General features: G+C 38.4%; 1 protein-coding gene and 1 non-coding gene across 4 annotated transcripts in view; both read left to right on the top strand.

Moving 5' to 3' along the window:
* PRKG1 (protein kinase cGMP-dependent 1) overlaps positions 1 to 19301 on the top strand; it is a 1418431-nt gene that overhangs the window by 1338483 nt on the left and 60647 nt on the right.
* TRNAW-CCA (transfer RNA tryptophan (anticodon CCA)) lies at positions 12899 to 12970 on the top strand. Its single transcript has one exon. It is a non-coding gene; the product is annotated as a tRNA-Trp (tRNA).

The following is a 19301-nucleotide window of genomic DNA, read 5'->3' as shown; positions in this document are numbered from 1 at the left end:
ACTAATCTAGTATTGGGATTCCCTGGTGGCTCAGTGAATCCACCTGCCAATGCAGGAGACACAGGTTCCATCCCTGGGTCAGGAAAATCCCTGGAGAAGGAAATGGCAACCCACTGTAGTATTCTAGCCTGGAAAATCCCATGGACAGAGAAGCCTGGTGGGCTACAGTCCATGGGGCCACAAAGAGTCCGACATGACTGAGAGGCTAAACACACACACATACATGATCTAGTATTACTTCATCTTAATTAATTACCATCTAAAGAGATGCTGTTTCCAAATGTGGTCATATTCTGTGAGTCTGGGTAGAAATGAGTTTTGGGTAGACACTCGTCAACTCAGTACATGGTGGTGGCCAGATTTTGCAGATGGTCTCTAGTGATCTTTACCGCCTGGTATTCTCACCCTTTCATTGTGCTCCCCCACACTCAATCATGGGTGGCCTGTCATCAGTATATACTGTGAAGGTGACATTGTTTGAAATCTGATGCTAGGTTGTAAAAGACTTTGTGGCTTCCACCTTGCTCTCTGTGTGCGACAGTCACCATAAGATGGAGAACATACAGTGTCTCCTGCCAACAGCTAACCATAGCAGTGAGTTAGCCTGAAATGGGATCCTTCTGTCCCAGTCAAGCCTTCAGAAAACTGTATCTCCAGCTGACATCTTGACTGCAACATCATGATTAACCCCAAGATAGAACTTCCCAGCTAAGCCACTCCAGACCAACAGACCCATAGAAACTCTGAGATATTAAATGCGTGAAACAACTAATCATTTTAAACCATTAAGTTTGGGGATCATTTTTTAATGCAGCATTAGATAACTAACACGTACTTTGGTTCCTGGAATGTTGGTGCTACCATCAAAAAATGTAATGTGTAAGAGAGAAGAATGGAATAGGTAGGTAGACATAAGCTTTGAAGAAACTTAGCTGGAGTCTGATGGCCTTTGAGGAAGCTCCCACTGAGGACATAAAGAAAAGTGAGGAAGATGCTACTGGAAACTGGGGAAAAGGGAACCCTCATGGTGTCAGGAAGTTTGGAAACATTGTCACCTGTGGTGACGTAGATAGTATAAATATCTGGTGAACTGGATAATGTGGCTAAGGAGTCATTTCCAAGGTAAAGTGTTGAAGGTGCAGCTTGGTTTCTTCTTGCTGCTTATGGAAAATGTGATATGAGAGAAATAAATTAAATGAAGGAATGCCAAAAAGGAATGAGCCAGGACTTTCTGGTTTTAATAATTCTTGGCCTCTCTAGATGACAAATGATGCTAAAATTAAGAAGTGACTTCCAAGCAAAATCGAATCCTGGACACTGTCAGGAAACAATGAGATAAATATGAAGCTAAAGTCATGCCTGTGAAATCTTTCGTGATGACCTCAGGAGTACTTAAAGTTTTGTCTCAGAGACCTATTCAATCAGACAATAGAGTTTCTAAAATGTCTAAGGGTGTTGTGCCTCAGCTGTCTCAGCAGAAGCCTGAAGTTGAAAAAACCTTATGTTAAAGAGATCTGCAGGTATGGCTTTTGTCTATGGAATGAACTTAAGCAGAATTCATCAGAGACCCACGAAGTTAAGAGAATCATACTGACAAAGCATCACCAGCTTGGACCAAAAGCAACCAAGGCCACACAAAATGAAGAGGGCTTCAGAACCTCACATTTCTCGTCAACTTCAAAAATGAGCAGCTTTCAATTTCAAAAATGGGAAACTAAGTATGACTTGGAAAGAAGTGATGATCCAGAGGGAAGAGTCAAAAAGAAAAACAAGAGAGAGAGAGAATTAAGTCCAAGTATTTAATCCTCATCAAAGAACTGCCAGCTTTAAAATGGCCTTTAGTGAGCCTCACTCCCTGGTTTTCATGCCCTGTCTTCACCTCTCACAGTGGATGACCACTACTCATGTGACCAACAGAACTGTGGGAGTAACTGGTGTGTGATTTTTGAAGCTAGGTTATAAAACACTGTGGCCTCTGCCTGACTGTCTGAGATTCCCTGCTTTGGGAGGAAGCCAGTCACCATGTCATGAGGACGTGCAGGCAACTTGTGGAGAAACACCCATGGAGAGGACCTGGGAGGCCCTGCCAGCAATGAACACCAGCTTGTCAACTATTTGAGTGAGCTGCCTTGGAACCAAACCCTCAGTTCTAGTCAGGCTTCAGATGACATCTCCATGAGAGACCCCAAGACAGACTGCCTGGATAAGCTAATCCCAAATTCCTGACTCACAGAAATGATAAGATGATAGATGTTTATGGTTATTTCAAGCCAATACATTTTAGATAATTTGTTCTGCAGCGTTAAATCCTTACTGTATAAGCTTTATTAGGATCTAATATAGAAAGCATGCTGAATGAATATGCTACAGTAAATTTTATTTCAAGAAGTAAATCAATGAATCTTTATTGTTTTGTTTTGCTACTACTTAAGATTATTTGAAAGCAGCATATTTCATCATACTTAGTTCTTTGCATACAGAGATAAAAATAGAAACTTTATTAAATATTGTTTTAAAAGAAACTCTGCGAGTTCTAGATATTAAGTTGTATTGATTTTTAAATAATATGAATATTCACATAGGGATTCATTAAGTCAGTGAAGAAATTAAGTCAACAAATGGGGAGCTGTAGTAGATATTTTTCACTTAATTCACACACACACAAAGATAAATCGGTCTGAAATGAGACTTTAAAAATCAACATATATTTTATTGAGTGTCTACTATAGGCTTAATATTTCTAAATATGCAATAAATGCAAAATAGGATAGTGTTTCTTTCTTAAAGTAGTCTTTTTTTTTAATTTATAAACCAAAAAGCTAAGTGAATACTAAAACTTTTAATAAAAATTAAGATAGACTTTTATGCTGTTGGGTTTAGTACTTTCAGACTTCAGAATTCTAGAAGCAGAGTTGGTTAAGTGTTCATGAGAATAGTTTGGATAGTTAGATAAATGTCACTTTATTGATGTTTGAACTTGGGAGTCTGTTGAGGATGGAGATGAGAGTATTCCATCACCATCTGCTTCTCTGTTTCCAGGGTTGAGAGACTGTGTGAATGAGTTAGAGGGCCTTGCCCTCCAGTAAACAGTCCTTGATCTTCCTTTAGAATCATCCGTTTGATGCCTCAGAGCCAGTGAACTGGGGTGGGAGGGTCACCCCTTTTAAGAAGTCAGTATAGTTCACCCATGGGGGAAGCATAGTATTCTTCAGGGAAAATTTGCTTACTTCTACCCTCTCCTGTTGTTTAGGACTACCCAGATGTCCCCTAGGAAGAAAATGGTCAAAGACAGAAGGGTTTTAGTCTCTTAATAATGCTAACGAACCAAAGTCAACCCATTCTTAAATTGCAACCCCACTACAATAATATGAATTGCTACCTAGATTTATGGTCTTTGTATTTCACAAGCTTTCATTTTCTTATAAATATTTATTACGGGCCAGTGAGTTAAGTAAATCTTCACCACTGAAAACACTAAACATGTGATATCATGGGACTTTGTAGGTAAGTAAATAGATGATGATGGTAAGAATCAGATGGTGATTTGCAGCATCGATTCTAGACTCAGACTTGCATAGAAAACCCATTTCTATTCCTTACAAGCAATGTGATCTTGGAAAGTTAGTAAACTGTCTGTGCTTTAGTTTCCTCGGGGAGGGGTTGTTTTTGTGAGAATAAAGTAGAAGTGTAAAGCATTTAGTATAATGACTGTCACATACTACGCTTTCACTAGGTAAAATAGATATATGTGTTTGTTAATGTTGTTGATAGAAAAACACACTGCCTTGTATTAATGCTGTTTATTCCAAGGACACTAGTGAACTCCAACATGCTAAATTCAATGATTTTTGATTCTCATTTCTTATCCAGTTTGACCTGTACATAGCTTTTGATACAACTGGCTACTTTTTCTTGTAACAATTTTTCACTTGGCTTTCATTCACTCTATTCTCCTGGTGTTTTCTTCTTCACTGACTATTTCATCTCTACTTACTTCTTTGTTGGTTCCTCTTGATCTCTGTGACCTTCCAGTTTTTGTGTGATGCAGGGCTCAGTCCTTGGATCTCCTCTCTGACTATACTTTCGTCCTTGGTGATCTTGGGTTGTCTCATAATTTTCAGTACCATCTATATATTGGTGACCCCCAGGTTTATATTTCCAGTCCAGAGGTCTTTTTGAACATCAGATATCCAATGGCTATGAATCATATACATCACAAACTTAAAATATCAAAACTGAACTCCTACTTTTCCTCCAAACCTGGTATTTTTGCATTTTTCCATATTTCAATAAATAGAGTTGTCTTTCCCATTTTTGAGGCTCAAAACTTTAGAATCATCCTTTTTCTCTTTCACTTACACTTCATATTCATCTAACATCAGATCCTGTCGACTCAACTTTCAGAATATGTCCCTACACTAGCCACTCTGAGTTACCATCTCAGTGCACACCATGTCTTTTCTGGTCAGAATTATTGCAGTGGCTTCTGACTTGTTTCCATATTTCCACCTGTGTCCTCCTATTGTCTATTTTCAACCTAGAGTCTATAAAAAAGAGACTGCTCAAAACCTTCCACTCAGAGTGAAAGTCAAATCCTCCCAGTGGTCTGTGAGGCCATAGGCAATTTGATGCCTTCTGCCAGCCACCTGGCCCCCAGTCTCATCTCTTCCTCCTCTTTCCTGCCTTCCCTCAGTTCCAGCCTCTATAGTGAACACATACCAGACACACTCTTGCCTCAGAGTAACTACAGTTTGTTTCCTCTGATCAGAATACTCTAACCCCAGATTTCACATGGGCCAGGCCTTCACAAGATATCTCCTTTTCAGTTAGACTTTCCCTAATTCAGTTCAGTTCAGTTCAGTTCAGTCACTCAGGCGTGTCTGACTCTTTGCGACCCCATGAATCACAGCACGCCAGCCCTCCCTGTCCATCACCAACTCCCGGAGTTCACTCAGACTCACGTCCATCGAGTCAGTGATGCCATCCAGCCATCTCATCCTCTGTTGTCCCCTTCTCCTCCTGCCTCCAATCCCTCCCAGCATCAGTCTTTTCCAATGAGTCAACTCTTCGCATGAGGTGGCCAAAGTACTGGAGTTTCAGCTTTACCATCATTCCTTCCAAAGAAATCCCAGGGCTGATCTCCTTCAGAATGGACTGGTTGGATCTCCTTGCAGTCCAAGGGACTCTCAAGAGTCTTCTCCAACACCACAGTTCAAAAGCATCAATTCTTCGGTGCTCAGCCTTCTTCACAGTCCAACTCTCACATCCATACATGACCAATGGAAAAACCATAGCCTTGACTAGATGGACCTTTGTTGGCAAAGTAATGTCTCTGCTTTTCAATATGCTATCTAGGTTGGTCATAACTTTCCTTCCAAGGAGTAAGCATCATTTAATTTCATGGCTGCAGTCACCATCTGCATTGATTTTGGAGCCCAAAAAATAAAGTCTGACACTGTTTCCATGGTTTCCCCATCTATTTCCCATGAAGTGATGGGACCGGATGCCATGATCTTCGTTTTCTGAATGTTGAGCTTGAAGCCAACTTTTTCACTCTCCACTTTCACTTTCATCAAGAGGCTTTTTAGTTCCTCTTCACTTTCTGCCATAAGGGTAGTGTCATCTTCATATCTGAGGTTATTGATATTTCTCCCGGCAATCTCGATTCTAGCTCGTGCTTCTTCCAGTCCAGCATTTCTCATGATGTACTCTGCATATGAGTTAAATAAGCAGGGTGCAGAGATCAAATTGTCAACATCCACTGGATCATGGAAAAAGCAAGAGAGTTCCAGAAAAACATCTATTTCTGCTTTATTGACTATACCAAAGCCTTTAACTGTGTGGATCACAATAAACTGGAAAATTCTGAAAGAGATGGGAATACCAGACCACCTGACCTGCCTCTTGAGAAATCTATATGCAGGTCAGGAAGCAACAGTTATAACTGGACATGGAACAACAGACTGGTTTCCCTAAATACTAGAGTTAAAATTTGTAGTCCCCTAGCTCCTGTTCTGGCAGCCCTAGTCCATCTTCTTTGCCTAATTTTGTTCTATAGTATTTACCACAATTTAACATACTGTATTTTACTTGTCTGTCTGTCTTTCTCCTCTACCAGTATGTAAAGCACATGAAGGGGGAAGACTTTTTTTTTTTTTTTTTGGTATATTGTGTCCACTGCTGTATTCTTAGCCTCTATTTTTAACAGTGGCTGACATATGCTTGATTTACTGGTAATTTGCTAAAAATATTTCATGATATCATAGAACTGCCTGATTCTGTTGAAAATATAGGAACTTTGAGTTTCATCTTCATTGTAATGTTCAGGTTGCTTAAATGGTCTAAAATAATTCCAAGGTTTTATTTCACCTTGTCTTAGCTGGTTCATTATTTACCGTAGTGTCTCAAGTGTCTTTTAGCATAACTGACTTGTATCATTTACCAATCTCAAGAGAGTTAGATTGGTAAATGCTAAAAAGATTACAGAGTTTTCCTGGAATCAGTCTGTCTCTCACAGCAGGCTCATTCTGTCATTAGCCTGGGGATAATTTTTGTAACTCTTGGTCACTTGGTTTCCATTATAAAACATGCAGGGCAAAGGTCATGTCTTACCCACATTGAAAATGTACTTTGTGGTTTTAGGTCAATTGAGATATTATTTCCATGCTGAAAAATAAGGACTGAAAAATGTGTCATAACCAGTTGTGAAATGGGTCAAGCCTGCCCTAGGCATCTCTCAGAGGCTTGCACCATTGGCAGGGACAGCTGAATTCCTGATCACAGGGTGTTCCAATGAACATCAGGAACTCCAGAGCAGGAAAAAAAAAATAAGTTGTTTGCCTTCTTTCAGGACTATTAGATGTCTTGTAACTATCATTTAAGTAAATGTCACAATCCATGGGGGGAAAAAGGACTGAAAACTTTATGAATTGGATCAAATGGCTGTCATCGTCATTGATTTGAACTTAAGGTATACTTTTAATTCCTCTGAAAGTGGGCAGACGTTGTTCAGTGTCATTAGATCTAGTGTTACAGGGGGCGGGGGGGGGGAATGAATACATAATCCTAAATTGCAAGAGATCTCATATTTTGTCAGACACCTGTTCTTAGTGGAAGAGAATTTTAACATGTGGTCCTTGAAGCAGATTGAAGAATTATTGTTATTCATTATTATTCTTGAAGTATAGCCAAAGGAAGATAGTGTATGAAGGCAACATGAAGACAGGAGTTAGTTCCAAACTCCTCTCACATCATTTGTAAGATTTTCAGCCCCATTTCATGAGTAATACCGATAAGGAAATACTTCTTATCCAGCCAACACTTGGTGGTAACACTTAAGAGTCTTTTCTTTCCATTGAGGTACAACAGAGGATAAAATGTATTCAATTCAGAAATGACATATAGATTGTACAAACGGAAGGCAGTTTTCTCACAAGAACTAATTACACATAATAATATTAAAAGACCTAAATAGGAGAAACATCTGTAAATATCATACCAGGTTGACAAGTACCCAAAAGTTTCCTCTTTTCAATTCCTGATGAAGTTGTAGTGCGCGTGTGCCCAGTTATATTATTATTGTTTCTCTATGGGTAATGAGGGAGACATTGTTTTGTACGCAATGAAAAACTGATCATTTCTCCATGTTACTTCTTAACTTTATGTTTCTGATTTCAGATCTCCTTCTCCTTCCAGAGGAAGTTAGCGATGCCATAGCTTTAAATGCCTGTTTTAGCTGCAAAACTCAAATGTTCACTTTCTGTTAGAAAATCTAAAGCAGGTGGTATACGTTTTCTCATGATTTGGAATTCTTTAAAGGCAAGTCAATTTGAAGTTCAAGTGTGGGTAGGTTAAGCCGAAGTCATCATCCTGGTAACATTCTTCCAAATGAAAAGAAAACCTTTCTTCTGAAATGCAGTTTTCTGTGCAATTGTAGTTCTCAATTGCATCACTGCCATAAACATTACAGCCTCATTTTCATTTACTTGGTCTAAGTTTCCCAACTGATTTGGATTTTCAATAGAAAGTAAAAGATGTGAAATGAAGAGGTAGCAGCTAAACCAGGAATTTAAGCCACTGCACTGCTGATCTCAGAAAGAATCTGGTCTGGAAGGAGGAGACCTGAACTTAAAGGGGCCGCAGCTGTTGCTGTTAAAACTTTTAGGGAGTATCATTTGACTTGGAAGCCTCTGCTTTTTTGCATTTGTCCCAACCAGGCAACCCTTATTTAAAAAGTGATCAAATCAAGCCTGAGAATGAGAGGCCTATGTTTCAGGTTTTTCTCTTGTGGTTCGTAATGCTCTTCTGTGTATTTCCTGCCAGGCTGTGTACCTGCTCCTCTTTACTAAGTAAGCTTCTCGAAGAGCACATGGCACAGTGCCAGGCACATGAAGAAAGAGATGTTTGATTTTAGTGGAGCACACAGACATGGAATGATAACAGTAGAATTATATGCATGGTGAAGATGCTCTTCTTGATCGTGCTCTTATGTGTCCATGTCTGGAGGACTATGGGCCTTAGTCAGAACCTGTGCAATACAGACCAGGCTCTTCAGGTCAGCATCCCTAGGTGGAAATAGACCACTGATAATAATTGCTAAAATGGATATCCATGAAATGACTGCAATAAGTGGATTCCAAAGCCTTATCGTGTCACCTTCATCTCAAAAACATTTAGCTTTTTTAATGAGTATTTTTCCACTGCCATAAAACAGCCCCATGCGATGTTAACTGTATCATATATTATAAGCATAGCTAATAAATTCATGTAACATGATGAAATGTTGCAAATGTGCTTTGATGGAGCCTAAAAAAAAAAGAAAACAGATCTTTTGTGTCTTTTTTTTTCTTCTATTGTCATTTGTCAGTAAAATGATAAAGAAGGAATTTTCTCTTTCTTCAATTTATTTTATCTCCAAAACTCTCCTCTGGGAATGTTCCTCTAATAAACATTATTCAGTGGGGTGAAGACATTATGCTCTAATAAGCCTTTATCAAAGGAGTGTTACAATTAGTTACCAAAGGCAAGCAAGTAAAAGGTTGGACATTCAGCCATCCCTCTCTGAACCTTTGTGCCTTTGCAGGTACAACTCTTTGGTCCAGAATGGGGCATGCTCAGTTTCACCCGCATGTTAATAAACCCGTGAGATCCTCTGTGCCACTAGAACTTGACCAAGTCTTAGTCTTGTTTCCCAATGAACTGCCCTCAAGGTGACTTTACAAAGTGACACATATTAAGTAAAGCCCCAGGAAAATGGGAGAGGGGTCTGTTTGTGGGGTTAAGTCACTGAGCAGCTTCTTGGCAATTCTGATTTTGGCAACGATTCGTCCTCGGAAAGGACGCCCTCACACTTTCTGCGAATGCCTCTCAAGACTGGGTTTCAGGCATTTCCAGGCTCTGGATTACCATGGTTACTGTCTGACTCTGTATCTATTGCTTGACTGGGAATAAGAGCATGGTGATGTATGCTCTGCCTCTCAAGCTCAGGGAATAGTTGAAGGTAAGATCTTGTTCTGAAGCAACATGAGAGCTTTGTGCTTTTCTTTCGTCCACACGACAACTCATAAATTCCATATTCTCTAAGAGTAACTCTCAGTAAAATTGAAAAAAGCTATATTAAATTTCAAAAGGAGGCCCTCACATACTCAAAAGACATGAAATTGTATTATACAGCAGCAGTAGAAAGAGTTAACAATATCTCATGGGAGCATCATAACCACCAATGAAATCATTGTAATTAAATTGAATATAAAGAAAAGAAGTAAAATATCAACTTTATGGCATATTTGCACGTTCCTAAATTAATTTTTATCTCTATATAGTAACATACCATTTATTTCTAGTTGGATTGCTAATCTGCTACCTAGATCCTAGTCTAGTGGAGAAAAAGACAACTTAGAACACAGCCATGGACAGAAAGATCAGGCAATTAGTAATAACAAGGAAAAGCACTTTGCATGCAATAAAACATCCATGGGAGCTAGTGATCGTTTTATTATTATTTATTGCTTAGTTTTCTTTCTCATATATTGTCTCATTTACTATAACTCAATGGAGTTGGTTTGGTTAGCATGTCCATCAAAGAAAGAAAAGTGAGGCACAGAGGGATCCTGTGGCTATTGAAACTCTCATTGCCACTGAATAATGGAGCTAGGATTTGTCCAAAGGCTTCCCCAGTGGCTCAGTGGTAAAGAATCCACCTGCGATGCAGGAGATGAAGGAGAATGTGGGTTAGACCCCTCAGTTAGGAAGATCCCCTGAAAAAGGAAATGGCAACTCACTCCAGTATTCTTGCCTGGAAAATCCCATGGATAGAGGAGCTTGGTGGGCTACAGTCCATGGGGTCACAAAGAGTTGGACATGACTGAGCATGCATATAGTTTAATCATTTTATTTTATTGCCTCTGGAGGTACTCACTGATTGCAAAAAGTATAAATATTATAGTTGCAATTATAACAAATTTGGCTATATGGTTTTATAGCTTGCAGAAAATGAGTGTGTCTGGATTGGAAATGGGAGATAAGATGGATAGGCTTCCTATCAACAGATAATACCTAAAAATCGAGCAACTAATAACAAATACTATAGAAGTTTTATTAAAGTTATCTTAAATAGCGGTAACAGCACACTAATTCCTTGTATAAAATGATGGTCTGGGGTCATCTTCTGAATGCTCTACTATATTCACTAAATTATGCTTTAAATGGTTTGAAAGAAAGTAATCCATCCTAGAAATATTGATCCCCCATAATAAACAAATGATCTCATTTGTTATGTCACCTAAGAAAGACCTTTATTTAAAAAAAGTGACAAATCTACATGGTAATTAGAAGGGACTCGCTTTGATAATCATTTTCTAAAAAGATGGTGCTAGATAATTGGGGTCTTACTATTAAAGAAATGGAGAAGGAAATGGCAAACCACTCCAATATCCTTGCCTGGAGGATCCCATGGACAGAGGATCCTGGTGGGCTGCAGTCCAGAGGGTTGCAAAGAGCTGGACATGACTGAGCAACTAACACTATTAAAGAAATAGTCCCACTTATCAGTCTGCTTCAAAGATCCAGGGTCTAGAAAGTATCCACCTTAGACAACTTTCCGTAAAACTTAAACTAATGATTGAAGAGCTTTTTGCCTGTCAGTAGATTCTTGATCTGATGCTAGATATGGTCTCATTTGTTATGTCACCTAAGATAGGTCTTCCTGAACAAATTGTCCAGCAGTACTCTAAACTGTCATATTTAAGATTAGACGGAGAGGATAGACTTCTACTCCGTATATATAAATGTGTCCTGGACAAACTTGACAAGGCCTGCAAGTGTAACGTTAGCAGCCCGAAACTTAAAACTGCAGTAATTCTTATTGATGATTTTTTTTTTACATCTTTATTTTCTAATTAGCAAGTAACGCTCTAGAAATTAATAATCATGTTCACTGAAACTATTTCAAATCTTGTGTCTTACATTAAACATAGATTTGAGCCTTATTTCAGCTTCATACATAGGCTGGAACACAATTTATAGACATGAAAATAGTTAACTTTGTGCAAGTCGAATAACTCACTCCATCAACATCATCTTGTGGCCCATGCTAGTGACTTGATTCTCCACTGACTTCAGCAAGAAAGGCCGATAGCAATCCAGTTTCTGAAATGGGTATCAATGTAACAGTGGATGTGTTGGCACCAGAATATCAGTGTATTAACTTTTTAAAAGATAAAACCGCACAGACTAACTCACACAGTCTCCCTTATTACCTATTTTCTATTATTTTTCTGAAGTGGTATCTTTATGCAAATAGCATAATAGTATAATTTCATTATTACTGAAATTTCCTTTGCAGTCAGTGAAAATAAGCACTACTAAAAATAGATTTTCTCAATTTGTAATTATTTCTCTCATGTTTTATATATTGTATATATTTACACTGAGGTTCCATCTGTTTTTCCTATATTCCTAGCCACATACCACAAGTTGCATAGAAAGGATGAAACTCTGATTGCTCAGCTTCCTGAAGGAAAGCCCCCTGTTCTCTGCAGCCCCACCCCATGAATCCCCCAGTTCCCTCTAGTTCACTTTGCTGGACGCCTGCTCACAGGTGCCAAGACACAGCACCAGTTCCTAAATTCAGGTCATCAGTGTCCTGTTCTAACGGGGAAGAAGAAAGGTTTTCTGTCCTCTGCACTGCTGTCGTTTCAGCAAAGTTACAAAAAGGCAAATCAGACACTGTCTGTTCTCTGAACATGATAAGTGAACATCAAACACCCATATCGTTAAACCTAGTAGAGAGAGGGAAGTCAAAGTGATGCTCTCATCACAAGTATAGCTTGTTCTCTTATCAAAAGACCAGATTAATCCACCAACACTGTGTGAATTTGGTTAGCTGCTAACTCCTGAGAGAAAATCTAGTAATTTATTCAATGAGGAAAAGGAAGTCATAAAAAGAGAATTGAGTATAGGATGTGGCCAAGATGTCAGCTCTATCCCTGGAAAATCTGTAAGGAAATGAAAGTCAAATATGGAAAAAAATATTCTCTACCCTGATGCTGGGAAAGATTGAGGGCAGGAGGAGAAGGGGATGACAGAGGATGAGATGGTTGGATGGCATCACTGACTCAATGGACATGAGTATGGGTAAACTCCGGGAGTTGGTGACGGACAGGCAGGCCTGGCATGCTGTGGTTCATGGGGTCACAAAGAGTGGGACACGACTGAGCAACTGAACTGAACTGAATTGAACCTGTTAAGTGGTATAAAGAATAACTATAATAGGCCTAAATGCCCCTCCCAATTTCCTTCATTTCACACTATTATTTATTAACTATAAAAAATAAAACTGATATAGTGCTATTCAATTATTATTTATACAAGTGTCAAGTAAGGAGCTTTACCATGTGGTTCCCTGGTGGCTCAGAGGTTAAAGCATCTGCCTCCAATGCGGGAGACCTAGGTTCGATCCCTAGGTTGGGAAGATCCCCTGGAAAAGGAAATGGTAACACCTACTCCATTATTCTTGCCTGGAGAATCCCATGGACAGAGAAGCCTGGTAGGCTACAGTCCACGGTGTTGCTAAGAGTCGGACACAACTGAGCAACTTCACTTCACTTAAGATACATCAAATGCATCATTTTTATTTTAGGTACACAGTCTGCAACTTCCTATTGAAAGAACCACTTAGTATCCTATGCAATATGTTGGTATGTAGGTAGTCCTCTTTTAAAACCATTGTGAAAAGCACAAAATATGACCAATATGTGTTAACTCAGGAGTGAAGTTCCATTTACATGTTACAGCAGAATTTATTTCATTTTAATTACATTTCAATGTAGTTGCTTTACAATGTGTTTTTACTGTACAGCAAAGTGAGTCAGCTATAGGTATACATGCATCTTCTCTCTTTTGAGTTTCCTTCCCATTGAGGTCAGCACAGAGCACTGAGTAGATTTCCCTGTGCAATGCAGTGGGTTCTCATTAGTTATCTATTTTATACATAGTAGCAGTAGTGTATATACATCAATCCCAATCTCCCAATTTACTCCACCCACCATAGCAGTATTTATCTAAACCAACAGTATGGCTAAAGTGAAATTTGATTAATCCTGGACTTCCATGACAACTGCGGCATATACTCAGAGAAACAATTACTGTAATGACTCTGCTGCTGCTGCTAAGTCACTTCAGTCGTGTCCGACTCTGTGCGATCCCATAGACGGCAGCCCACCAGGCTCCCCCGTCCCTGGTATTCTCCAGGCAAGAACACTGGAGTGGGTTGCCATTTCCTTCTCCAATGCATGAAAGTGAAAAGTGGAAGTGAAGTCGCTCAGTCGTGTCCGACCCTCAGCGACCCCATGGACTGCAGCCTACCAGGCTCCTCCATCCATGGGATTTTCCAGGCAAGAGTACTGGAGTGGGGTGCCATTGCCTTCTCCCTGTAATGACTCTATACCCACATAAAAAAGAGGCAGTGATTTGAGGATAATGAGTTGTTCCACCATTATCTCTCCACTCCTATCATTTGTGTAAAAATGTATGGAAAGATACTAGTTTTGAATATTGTAGCCATCTGTGCTAATCTTAACCAGTATATTTTATGATGATACTTTTGAATTATTGAGCAGAAACCTTAGCAGTGTGGAAATGTAGAATACCTTTGTAAAGTTAATTCATTTTGAGGGGGATGCATTTATAAGGTAAAAATTATGGAGAAGACCACATTGTAATACAGTCCTTTTGTATTTGTTGGTTTCTGTAAGTATGTACTCTGTTAAATACTATGCAGTTATTATCTGAGCCAGACGATCAAGGTCTGAGTCATTAGTGATAAATCATATAGATAGCATATATCCTTGACACGAAGTGATGAAAATGGCACTTGACCTCTATGGTCCACCCCCTAAAACTTAGAACTTGAGTGAAATCATGAGAAAAACATCAAATAAATGAGAATTGAGAAATACTCTACAAAACACCTGACTGGTACTGCTTAAAACTGTCAAGGTCATCATGAACAAGGCAAGTCTGAGAAACAGCATAGCCAAAGAGAATCTAAGGACATATAGTAGTTAAACACAGTATGGATGGGCTCTTGGAACAGACAATGGTCATTAGGTAAAACCCAAGAAAATCTGAACAAAATATGGAAATCATTTTTTTTAAGCCTCAAACCCTATAGTTTGCTTAATTATTCAGTTGTATTGGCTGCAGCACAGAACAATGCCAGATTTTGCATTTAGACGGCAATGACTTGATAACAAATAGGTGGTATTCCCTGAGCCTTCATTTGCTTAAATGCATAATCACTGTTACTGAACTATGTGACATGGGAAAATTCTTGCTCAATTTTCTTCTTTTCCACTTAATATTCTCTCTACTAAGAAAAAGACATATAGGCTTTCCCTGTGTCAAGATTGGGTGGTATTCTCCAGACCACTTGAGAATAACTGCTTAGAACTATGGATACATTTCTCTGTGATACTTGTACCCTTTGTAATAGATGTCTGTCACATATGTATCAAATTTAATATTAGTAATCTTAATTTACATATGATCATTAGTCTTGGTATTAAGAGCTGTATAGACACATCTATTAACCTTACTTTAAAATACTAATACCTGGTCCAAAATCCTACCATTGTATCAAGGTCTGTTTTTAACTCAACCCATAATTCTGATGTGAATCCTGGGTTACAGGGCATCTCTGGTATATTACAGTGTTATGGGGAAATGCATTAGCAGTTCTGTTTTGAACATCAAGACATATCTTGACCAACTGGTTAGTCAGGGGTCTTCTGCCTACTTTTGCTGAGAGCAAGACTCCCTTAAACAAAAATTTCTGTAATGTTTCTTGAAATGAGAGCTTCAGGAGTCAGGGATTGGAGAGCAGGATTCGTGCACAAAGAGGCAAAAGAGAAGCTGTGGGAACCAAGACTGTGCGTCACATGTGTATTTCCCAGAATGGTCAGGCTGCAAGTGAACTTATAGACCTGTCTAATACAAACCCTGCATCTTACAGAAATGAGAATGTGTTGCTCAGGCTCGGTCCTGGGCCAACTCCTGATCACTTCTTTTCCTGTATTCCTAGAGGTCAGGGAGAGTGGCTTCTAGTCTTATTTTCTTCTTGCTACACACTGAATCTTACTGCCTTATCTTCCTTTGGCTTGCTGTGACCATGGCCACATGCCCAAGCTCTTTGCTCTGAAGTTCACGTAGAATCGTTCAGAAATAAAGGGGAGCCATGAAAATTGAGGTACATAGCAAAGGCCCTGAATTTAGAAGTAAAAGCTGACCCCTAGTGTTCATTTGGAGAAGGAAATGGCAACCCACTCCAGTGTTCTTGCCTGGAAAATCCCAGGGACGAGGGAGCCTGGTGGGCTGCCATCTATGGGGTCAAACAGAGTCAGACATGACTGAAGCGACTTAGCAGCAGCCGTGTTCATTTAAGTCTTACCTAATCCTTCTGATCCTAGTTCAATCTTCTGACTGATCCCTTGATAAAGATTATAATTAAGACTAATTATGACATTTAACTAAGCTTAAAATTTCTCTTATTTATTTCAATATTTAAACCCCATATAAAAATAATGGATAAGAAAAGGGAAAGAGCTCTTAATTTGGGGGTAGAAAAGATATTTTCATATTTGAGGAGAAAACTTGGGCTGTCTTTACCCATCCCTTCTCTAGAAATGTTATCTATGGCAAACACTGTCCTCATGGAAATTGGAGGCAAGTTCTGCTGTAATGAATATTTACTCCGGAGCACAAGAGGCAATAAGTGAGGATAGATATTCTTTCCACAGGCAAAGGGATTGGAGCAGTGAAGGCGGAAACAATCATTTTTACCTACCTCCTTTCCCTTAAACTTCAACTTCCTGGCCTTTGCTGTGCCAGTCTGGACCATCCTAGTCCATAAGAGTGAAAAGTGAAAGTGAAGTCGCTTAGTCGTGTTCGACTCTTTGCAACCCCATAGACTGTAGCCTACCAGGCTTCTCCATTCATGGGGTTTTCCAGGCCAGAATACTGGAGTGGGTTGCCATTTCCTTCTCCAGGGGATCTTTCCCACCCAGGGATCAAACCTAGATCTCCCACATTGTGGGCAGATGCTTTACCCTCTGAGCCACCAGAGAAGCCCTAGACCATAGTCATAAGCAAAAGCCTCAGAATGAGATTCTGAGACATAGGAAAGGGAGAAGGAGGGATGTTAATATGCATGGAGATGAGAGAAAACCCTCAGGTCACTAGTCTCTGATGGCTGTCCACTTACATGAAAGAAATACTATTCTGGCATAATGTTGGAGACTGCATGCTTTTCTTCTTTGAATAGCTACATGCAAGTATCTGCATTCTCTAAATAAAAAATAATAATTGCTGAATAACTAAATAAATAACTTTATTATGGGCTAGTGACTCTGTTTAAGTAACAAACACCAATAAGAAAAAAATCTTTAATTCCTTTCTTGCTAGTTTTTTTCATGGCAATAGATATTTACTTTGGCCCTTATTTCAGAAAAATTAAAATTCCTTTCAAATTACTACACAGACTCTCTTTAAAAACAGAATAACTAAAATGCATGATGGTCAATATATTTCAAGCTAATGCTGGGTAGCTTATTCCTCATTTTCACAAATGCAGCTCTAATGTTTGGAGTTTTAAAACTTCTCTCTTGAGCAGCAGTGTACTTTCATTCTGAGTCCTTTTATTTCATCAGAACACACGCACCCATAGGCCACATCAAAGACAAGAAGGCATCAGCACTCAGATGGGAGTCACATTCTTGATGTAAATGTGTAACAAAATAGTATATTATTCAAATATATTTTATAACTTATATGTTTGCCTTTATTTTACAAATACCAGAATTAAAAAAAAAAACTGTGATGATAGAATCAGATAGTAAAAAGGATTACAGATAGTAAGTCAAAATGCCAGTCACTTATGCCTGCACCTTTGTGACTTCGGCCAAGTCACTTACCATCTCTGGACTTTGTTCTTTCATTTTTTTAAAATGTGAAAGTTGGGTGAGAGGACCTCGCAGTGGCGGTGATCTAGATTTTGAACCACGATAGTATCTTACTACTTTGAGATAAAAGCATCTTTAAAGTTGTCTGATTCTCTATCTTGTTTAAGATGAAATCAAATTTTAGAGAATAAGTGTAAATATGCTACAATGTGAAACATGCCCAAGGTTTTTAGTTCCATTTCTTCTAGTGCTTAATTACTGAAATCAATCACTTATCAGCAGCTGGTCTGCTGCTGCTGCTGCTGCTAAGTCACTTCAGTTGTGTCCGACTCTGTGTGACCCCAGAGACGGCAGCCCACCAGGCTCCCCCGTCCCTGGGATTCTCTAGGCAAGAAACCCAGTTGCAAAATAGAAGTAAAAATATTTGTTATCCCATCTTCACAGAGAATCAGGAAGGATAAATTAAATGAGAGACATTTTAGAGTCCTTGGAAGAAAGTGCTTCTTAAATTAAAAAAAAAAAATTGCATTACTATCATTCTTATTAGGCAGCAGATATGAGTAATGCAATCTTCTGTGTATTCCTGTTGGCTGTATCTTCTCAAGGGAATGCATTTGAAAAATAAGTAGAACTATTTCATGGCTAGAGTACTTAAAAAAAAAAACTTTTCTGAAAAAAACACAATTTTGAAAGTACAGAAAGCAAACTAATGCTATCTCAAATTCCCTGAAGAAGAGATTATACTTTCTGGAGAAAATTGACATAATGAAATACTTTATATTCATTAAGTTACTTTCAAACTTTTATTTCTTCAAGTTTTTGCCACTACTCCTAAAAGATAGTGACTATACCTGTATGCTTTACAGCCAGACAAATTAAAGATCATTTCTTTTTGTTTAGAAGTATATGAATAGGGTTTCTAATGTTGAAAGAGTTTTTTTTTCCCCAAAACTTACAGTAATAATAGATTTTCATAAAAATGTTATTTGAAAAATATTATTTCAATAGGAAATATTGAAATATTATTAAACCTCCCTATTAAACCTTAAAAAATAAAATAGTTCACAGTTTTCTAATGAAGTCAGAAGATTCTGCTTTTAAAGTTAGTTTAACAATGAGACTTTCAAATAAAACAATTATATTAATAAGAGATGACTGATGACTTGCTTATAGATTTAAGGACTATCCATTTTTCTTTTAGTGACTAAGCTTATTTAATTACAAACATTTTAGAATCAGGGAATAGGACATGTAGTAACTACGTTCATATTCACAAAATATTAATGTAGCACAATGAGGCGATAGTCCCAGTAGTTTAAACCCAAATCACATCTGTGTTAAATAAGTATTATTGGTCCAGTTTCCAATTCTGTTTTCTCTGTATATATAGTTAATGTCTGGCTGAATCTGTATTTACTCTTCAAGATTAAAAATTAATGCACCAAGTTTTATTAAATCAGGAATTATTATTGCCTAAAATCCTATGTACCAAATAAGTGTTTATTCAGTAGATGGCCAACATTATAGCTTGCATGTGTCCTAGACCAGGTATATATTTTGTGCTTAAGGCTAACTTTTGAAGATTTCTTACCTCCTTTAACTATTTCTGTAAATATTTATTTATAGGTATTAATGTTCTTTGATCACATAAAAAGTGAAAGGATTCCTAGGCATTCATCTGAACATTTAAGTAAGCTAGGTTTCTGACTATATCTATACAACTTTTCCCTATTTACTTAAGTGTATGTTGATACTTTTACAAAGGCCTAAATGTTGAAGAATTCATGACTTAGAAGTACTAAGTCACCGGCAGAGCCAGAATCACAAGTCACGAACTTCTGTTTG

Source organism: Bos taurus, chromosome 26 (genome assembly GCF_002263795.3).
Source record: "Bos taurus isolate L1 Dominette 01449 registration number 42190680 breed Hereford chromosome 26, ARS-UCD2.0, whole genome shotgun sequence".
In the NCBI taxonomy this organism is placed as follows: Eukaryota; Metazoa; Chordata; class Mammalia; order Artiodactyla; family Bovidae; genus Bos; species Bos taurus.
Note: the sequence above shows the minus strand (reverse complement) of the source record. Positions and strands in the feature narration are given on the sequence as shown.